This window comes from Eubalaena glacialis, chromosome 19, assembly GCF_028564815.1.
Source record: "Eubalaena glacialis isolate mEubGla1 chromosome 19, mEubGla1.1.hap2.+ XY, whole genome shotgun sequence".
In the NCBI taxonomy this organism is placed as follows: Eukaryota; Metazoa; Chordata; class Mammalia; order Artiodactyla; family Balaenidae; genus Eubalaena; species Eubalaena glacialis.
The window spans coordinates 3661414-3670034 of NC_083734.1; positions in this window are offsets into that span (position 1 = coordinate 3661414).

Genomic DNA, 8621 nt, shown 5'->3' on the forward strand with positions numbered 1-8621 from the left:
AATACCAAGCTAGGTCAGGGTCAGGCGCCCTGAGGGCTCCTCCCCAAGAGACGGGAGGGTGTGAAAGTCTCCCGTGGTGCTGGGGAGCGACGCGCTGCTCTGAACTGGGACGATGAAGTGGAGGACTGGCTTCTGCTCCTGCTTCTGCCCCACCGTTGCGCTGGAACACGCAGTACCTGCTGCCACCCCTCCAGTGACTCTGATCTCCGCTCCAGGCCTCTGGAGCCAAATCAGGGCGGCCCAGACCTCCTGCGTTTGGGAGATGCTGAGAAAAACAGGCTGGGACTGACTGATTTCGGCAACTGCCTACTCATCCCCCCTCCAAACAACCAGGCCTAACGGATGACACTGTAGGGGTGAGCCGTCCTAATGCTGCTTCCCTCTGGAGAGCACAGTGTGAAAACAGGCCTGGAGGGGTTGTTCTGTGGGTCGAGGGGTGGCTGGCTGTGTTTTTCTGGAGCCTCCCTCGGGGGTTTATCTACTCCCCATGCGCTGAGCTCGTTGGGACCTGCGGACAGAACAGAATATACCCAGAGGATATAGTATGGCAACCTCCTCTGCTCTCAGTACGGCACTTCTGATACTTCTGGTCACCAAATGTGAGGTTGTTTTTTTTTTTCCCCAACACCAACCCATTCAGCAACACCAGCTGGGTGTCCTACAATTTAACTAAATTCTGACACTATCTACTCGGAGACAGGTCAGATCCCACAGGTTAAGGACATCACCACTTTCAAGAGAAAAGCTGCACACTGCATTATCTTCAGAATAAGAATTTTAAATTAGATTAATAAACATGTTAAAAGATATAAGGAAGCTATTGGAACTACAAAACAAGAAAACAAAAACATCAAAAAGAACCAATAAGAGAGACTAGATTGAATACGTAATAGTTGAACTAAAAAATAATATTTAAACATTCTCTTGAATGGATGAATTAGACAGCTGAAGAATGAATTAGTCAACTGGAAGAACAGAAATTCCCCAAAAGGAAAAAAGAAAGAACAAAGGAACAGAAAATAGACAGCTGAAGAATGAATTAGTCAACTGGAAGAACAGAAATTCCCCAAAAGGAAAAAAGAAAGAACAAAGGAACAGAAAATATAAAACAGAAGCTAAGAGATATGGAGGATAAAAGTAGACGTGGTAACATTTAGAAAATAGGAGTCCTGGAAGAAGGAGATAAAAATGGAGGGGAGAAAAGGCAAAATAAATAAAAGCAAAAATAAACAAATGGGACCTAATCAAACTTATATGTTTTTGCACAGCAAAGGAAACCATCAACAAAATGAAATGACAACCTATGGAAGGGGAGAAAATATCTGCAAATGATGCAACCGACAAGAGTTTAACTTCCAAAATATACAAACAGCTCATATAGCTCAATAAAAATCAAAAAATCGGTAGAAGACCTAAATACACATTTCTCCACAGAATACATACAGGTGCCCAAGAAGCACATGAAAAGATGTGCTAACTAATAACATCGCTAATTGGGACTTCCCTGGTGGCGCAGTGGTTAAGAATCCACCTGCCAGTGCAGGAAACACGGGTTCAAGCCCTGGTCTGGGAAGATCCCACATGCAGTGGAGCAACTAAGCCCCAGCGCCACAACTACTGAGCCTGCACTCTAGAGCCCATGAGCCACAACTACTGAGCCCACGTGCCACAACCACTGAGCCTGCACTCTAGAGCCTGAGAGCCACAACTACTGAGCCCACCTGCCACAACTACTGAAGCCCATGTGCCTAGAGCCCGTGCTCCACAACAAGAGAAGCCACTGCAATGAGAAGCCCGCACACCGCAACGAAGAGTGGCCCCCGCTCGCCACAACTAGAGAAAGCCTGTGTGCAGCAACGAAGAGCCAACACAGCCAAAAATAAATAAAAATTTTAAAAAAATCACTAATTATTAGAGAAATGCAAATCAAAACTACCATGCGGTATCACCTCACACTGGTCAGAAGGGCCATCATCAAAAAGTCTACAAATAACAAATGCTGGAGAGGGTATGGAGAACAGGATGGAGGGTCCTTAAAAAACTGAAAATAGAGTTACCATTTGATTCAGCAATCCCACTCCTGGGCATATATCCAAAAAAGACAAAAACTCTAATTAGAACTGAGATCCCGCGAGCCACAAGGCGCAGCCAAAAAAAAAAAGAAAAAAGGAAAATATATATAGCTAAGAGCAAAGAAAAAGAGGAAATACTTTCATAAAACCAACCATTGAAGTCAGAATTAAAATAACTTTTGCACACGTGAGTTCAGAGCTGGGTAGAGCCTTGGCACTTTTGCAGATTTGAGGTACAGAAGTGAATTCAGGGCCCCAGCCCCTGGCATGAGCCCTTTATTGGGCAGGGTCAGCTCTCTGGGTTGGAGGTTAATTAATGCCCCCTACTTCAGCCTCTGGAAAGCCCCTTCCCTCTTTTTCCTTCTCTGACATTCTCCCTGAGTTTCTCAGGCTCGGGCAGATTTGTGCACCAGCTGTCATGTGGCACCTGGCTTATTTACAAGAGAGGCTGGGAACCCCTTTAGCCTTGGAGTACCCAGGGCCCTGGGAGCTGCTGGGGTGGGGGAGGGAGGAGAGGGTCTGATCCCGGCATATACCCTCCTTTGGAAACACACCTCTTCCTCTTCCCTAGTCACCTAGCAAAACCTGAAGCCTGGAAGAGTCCTGCACCCGCCTTCGGGAGAGGGTATCACACGCCTCAGCTGACTGGCTTCATTTTAAATTCATGACGACAAAACTCGAAGGGGTTTGCACACTGCCCTGCAATTCTCCTCCATTTCTCTAAGAGGTGATAGGCTCTATTTCTTCAACCTTCCCACACCCTTACTCCCACATGGTGACCCTGACCTCACATTTCTTTGAGGAAACACCGGCCATCAGACCTTCCCACCCTTGGCCTGAAACCTGTCCACACTTGGACCACCTGACTCCTTTTCTCGCTCCGTGAACAGAGATGAAAGCCTCCACTTGGGCCATCCTCTCACCTTCCCGAGGTCTCTGTTCTTGCAGGTACCCTCCCCCCTGCACTGACCACTGGACGTGCATCAGCATACAAACAGAATCTGTCATTTCATGGATAGTTGATCTTTAAACGAACAATCCCCCCCACCTTGACCCCATGTCTCCTTACGGTTACTGGGCCACCCCCCTGCTTCCCTGTGTAATGAAACACCTCCAAAGGGTGGTCTGCACATTGTCCCAACTTCAACTTCTTCACCTTCTGTGGGCAGAAGGGGTGGGGATGACTTCAGATTGTCTTGAAAAAAGAAATAAAACATCACAACCATGGTTTAAAAATGGCTTCCTCCCCAAGCCCCTCTAAAGTGATCATAGAAGATTAAAAAAAAAAAAGACGTAAATCCACAAGGACAAAGAGAGTGCGAGGGGAGACCAGGCAGAGGCACGGCCAGCAGTGTTTGCGCCATGGATGGTGGATGGCCACTCGTAACTCAGTAGAGAAGCTGAGACCTAGTGCCCTGGGAACCCAAGCACAGAGGAGACCCTGCTGACCGGGGGGAATGAAGTGGACACCTGTCTGCTAAACTGTGGGAACTGTGACATCACCCATGCAGGATGCTCAGTGAAGCCCCATCTACACAGCTGGCTTTTTGGTGCCAGACATTCGAGGAAAGCCTCTTCCATGAAAGGCAGAGATACCCCCAAAACAAACAGAAAAAGTGGAACTGGGACCAAAGGACACCACACAGAGAAACAAAGGAGACTCTGATGCATAAGCTTTCCTGTTCTCGCTCCAACTCTCTGGACCCAAGTGCTGCTTTCAGGCTGTGCTGGCCTGGACACTCAGCCTTTCTGGCCAACAACCTTTTTTAACATTGAGGTTTTTAACATTGAGGCATCCCCCTGGGGCATGCTGGGGCTCTGAGGGAGGGTCTAACATTCAACTCTAACTCACCCTGCACAACTTACATGATAAAGTCTAAATGTGAGTGGTATTTCTGAAACGTCCTAAACCCTTGTTCTGCACTCCTGTCCCTGGTTCTTGAGTCAACTTGTCCTTCCCTCTGCTGTGGTCTGAAAGCCTGTGTGCCCCCCAAAACTCACAGGTTGAAATCCTATTGCCCAGGATGACAGTATTAGGAGGTAGGGCTTTGGGAAGTGCTTAGTACAGGAGGATGGAACCCTCATGAATGACATTAGTGCCCTTATAAAGGAGACCCAGAGGGGTGTTGCCCTTGCATCCGGTGAGGAAACAGGGAGAAGGCCCTGGCTACCATTCTGGCCCTCACCAGTAGGTGACCATGCTGGGGCCTTGACTTGAACTCCCAGCTTCCAGAACTAAGAGAAATAAATGTCTGTTGTTTATAAGCTACCTAGTCCGTGGTAGCAGCCTGAATGGACTAAGGCACCTTCAAAGCATCCTTCCTTTCCAGGCCTGCACTAGCCCCAGGCAGGGACAACAAACTTTCCTCAAAGTCTAGGGGCCTGGGAGGTGGTCAGACACTGCCAAGGGGAACTGCAGCAAAAGCAAGACATGTGGGACCTGAAAGGAAGCCGGGGATGACACATACTGTGTGACTGCACTCACATGACATTGCGGAGACGGCAGACGTAGCGGACAGAAATCATCAGTGGTTACCAGAGCAGGGCGGTGGGGGAGGGGCGGGCAAAGGGGCACCAGAGCACACTTTGGGGTGACGGCAATGTTCTGTATCTTGACCACTGTGGTGGTCATATGCTTGTATATTTTTGTCAAAACTCTCTGACCTGTTGGCCTTAAAGGGGTGTAAATTCTTAAAAATTACAAAGCACATTAAAGTTTTAAAGGGTGTAAGTTATACTACAATAAACCTGACTTTTAAAAAACAGAGATGGGAACGCAAAGGGAGATGGGACCGCCTGCTTCCAATCCCACCGCCATCACCTGCGAACTGAGCTGTAATCGCGAGCGAGCAGTTAACTTCACCCCTCAGACTCCGTTTCCGCTTCTCTGAAACGGAGACGCCCACAGATCTCCCTCCCAGCGTGGAGGTGGGGCGTAAAAAGGAGAATGCCTGCGAGGCGCCGGCTCGAGCGCGTGCCTCCACCTTTGCCCGCGCCCATAGAGCCCGAGGCAGGTGCCTCCCTACCCGCTGGGTGCGCCCCGCGGACGCGCACCCGCTCCCCTGCACGGAGGCAGGGGCCCCAGCCCGGACGCCCGCACACCCGCGCTGTGACAGGGGAGGGGAGGGGGTCGTCCGCGGGGAGGCTCTGCCGCGCTCCTACCGCGGCCTTACCTGGCAGCCCCAGCAGGACCGCGGTCACCGGGCTGCCGCGGCGCGTCGGGGAAAGGGGCGGTGCCTCACCTGGGCGGGTAACTGAGGGGACGCAAAGGGAGGGGCTCCCTCGGGAAACTGGGTGACGACCGACGCTGAGGCGCGGAGGGGAGGAGTCCCGGGTGTGGGCGCGGCTGAGGCGCGGAGGGGAGGGGTCGTGGGTGGAGGCGTGGCTGAGGCGCGGAGGGGAGGAGTCGCGGGTGTGGGCGTGGCTGAGGCGTGGAGGCGGGGCCTTTGCGTCACCCGCTTGGTCTCCTGATTGGCATTCACCCCTCGGTGCTCGACCGCGGGTTCTTTGGCTCGACCTCGGACGCATCCCGGCTCATCCTTTGTCTCGGTCAGGCTATCTGATGCTTCCTTGGTCCAGGCTGACGCAGCCTGCGTCTGGTCTTTCTCCTGTCGCTGTCGCCGGTTCTGGCCTGCCTATCTGGCCTCAGGCTGTGCCCCTCTTATCGGGCTTGACTCTGTCCCTTTGACCGGAGCTTCCTCTCTCTGCCCCGTCTTTATCTCGCCTCCGCCTCCCCACCCCCCCTTTCTCTATTTTTGTCTCCCAGACGACAGAATATCCTTCTCTCCCGGTCTTTTCGGTAGTAAAATCAGACATCCATTAGCCAATAGCGGGGGCTGTTGAGAACGGGCCCAGATCCAGCCCGAGGTCGGAGAAATTCCCCAGAGGCTATGCGCTTGGGACTGGGCCCCCGGATTTGGCCCTCGGCCTGGCTGTGGTTATTCTGGGTCCCGGGAGAGAGGCCCCACATCTGGGCCTGGCTGAGCAGTGGCCTCCGGGGCGCTGAGGCAGTGTGGGAAGGGGCAGCTCGCTTTCCCTGAGAGCCAGAAGCCTCCCAGGCCAGGAGGGTCCCGCCCACACCAGCAGGACTTCGGTCCCCTTCTCCTGCAGGAGGCACCCTTGGCCTCCGTGGCCCTCTGAGGGCCAGGGCCACCTCAGCTAGTATTTTCCTCTCCCAGTACGATTCTGCTCAACTCCAGTCCCTGTCTCCCTTGTTCCAGGAAGCCTGTCCAGCCTCCTAAACTGGCTTATTTCTATTTCTTCTCTGTCAGTCTCAGACACAAAGCTGCTCAGAGAGGCTGCATCTGGCCAGTAAACAGGCCCAGCCCAGGCTCTGGACCAAGTTTTGGGGGAAGCAAAGGTGCAGGCTCTGGCTTGTGCATCCCGCTTCCCCCTCAAGTCCCACCCTCCCCTCCTTCCGAGGCCAGAGCAATTCCCTCCTTCCCACTCTGGACCCCTCTCTCCCACCTCTCTTTAGAATTTACATTAATTATGCACAGGCTTTAGACATCTTGCACGGTTGAGTTGGGTTTTTTTGTTTGCTTGTTTGTTTTAACTCTGCAAGAGATGCCATATTTGTTTTTCTAAAGGCAGTGGTAAAAAATTAAATAGTCCAAATGATGCATATCAAAAAGGAAGTTGCCTTCCCACCCTCCACCCTTAGTTCCCCTCTCCAGAGGATACCTCGGCTGCACTTTCTTCTTTCTTTCTTTTTCTTTTTTTGGCTGCGCGGCATGTGGGATCTTAGTTCCAGACCAGGGATGGAACCCATGCCCCCTGCAGTGGAAGCACAGAGTCTTAACCACTGGACCACCAGGGAAGTCCCCTGCTGCACATTTTTTGAACCTCTCACTTGTTTTTGTTAAAAATCGACTCTGAAAATCAATTCAAGTGAAAAAAACATGCCTTTACAAAAAGTTACTAAGTGTGAAGTGAAACACATGGAAAGATTGAGCCTAAAGACTGCTTGGGGGAGATTTTCCTTGCATGGAGACTGGACTGGTTGAAGCTTTCTGAAACATGAGTCCGGTGGCATTGGAATTGAGAAAGCTGTGTTTCTCTGCTTGATTCATTTCTGACTAAAAACACAGGCATTCTCTGCTCAGAGGACCTTTTTTTTCTTTAAGATAAAATTCACATATAGTTCTCTAATTTAAAGCGTACAATTCAATGGTCTTTGGCATATTTACAACAATCATCACAATCAAACTTAGAACATTTTTCATCACCCCCAAAAGAAGCCCTGTACCTTTCAGCTCCCCATTACCCCCCAAGTCCTGTTGCCCTAGGCAACCACTAATCTACTTTCTGTCTCTGTAGAGTCCCCTATTCTGAACATTTCACATAAATGAAATCATGCAATATAAATCCTTTGTGACTGGCATCTTTCACTTACCCTAATTTTTTCAAGGTTCATCCCTGTTGTAGCATGTATCATTATTCCATTCCTTTTTATGGCTGAATAATATTCTATTGTATAGAGAGAATTTTATTTATCCATTCATCAGCTGATGGACATTTGGGTTGTTTCCACTTGGCTATTATAAATAATGCTCTTGTGAACATTTGCGTACAGGTGTTCGTGTGGACTTAAGTTTCCATTTCTTTTGAGTACTTACCTAGGAGTGGAATTGCTGGGTCATATGGTAACTCTATGTTTAATTTTTTTGAGGAACAACCAGACTGTTTTCCAAAGTGGCTGCACCATATAATCTGCCAGCAGTGTATGAGGGTTCCAACTTCTCCATATCCTCACCAACACTTACTATTATCTGTCTTTTTTAAAAATTTATTTTATTCAAGTATAGTTGATTTACAATGTAGTGTATTATCTGTCTTTTTAATTATAGCTATCCTAGTGGGTGTCAAGTGGTATCTCATTGTGGGTTTTGATTTGCATCTTCCTGATGACTGATAATCTGAGAACTTTTTATAAACTTGATTTGCAATTAGAGTTGTCTGCCCAACTGTCATTGTCACCTGATGTGGTGATGCCTCTGAAGGACTCAAAGGTCTCCACTTACTCTTTAATTTTTCCCCAACAGCACAGTAATGCCCTCTGCATTATGATCATAATTCAAAGCCTTCCTGAGCACCAACTGGGGGCTGGACGCTGTGCTGGGTGATGAGATACAGCAAAAGAAAAAGCAACATCTCACCTCTTGGAGAGCTTGGTGGGTAAAGGTGTGGCTCTGGATTTGAATCCTTGCTTTGTCACCTCGCAGCCACGTGGCCTTGGACAGGGTATCTACTCTTGCCCAGCCTCAGTTTCCTCATCTGTGAAATAAGGTTGCTCTGAGAGTTGCACGTAAAGCACTTAGCACAGCGTCTGGCACATAGTGACTGCTCACGAGGCATCTGTTATTGTTAAAGATGAAGCCGGGACTTCCCTGGTGGCGCAGTGGTTAAGAACCCACCTGCCAATGCAGGGGACATGGGTTCGAGCCCTGGTCTGGGAAGATCCCAAATGCTGTGAAGCAGCTAAGCCTGTGCGCCACAACTACTGAGCCTGTGCGCTAGAGCCCGCGAGCCACAGCTACTGAAGCCCGC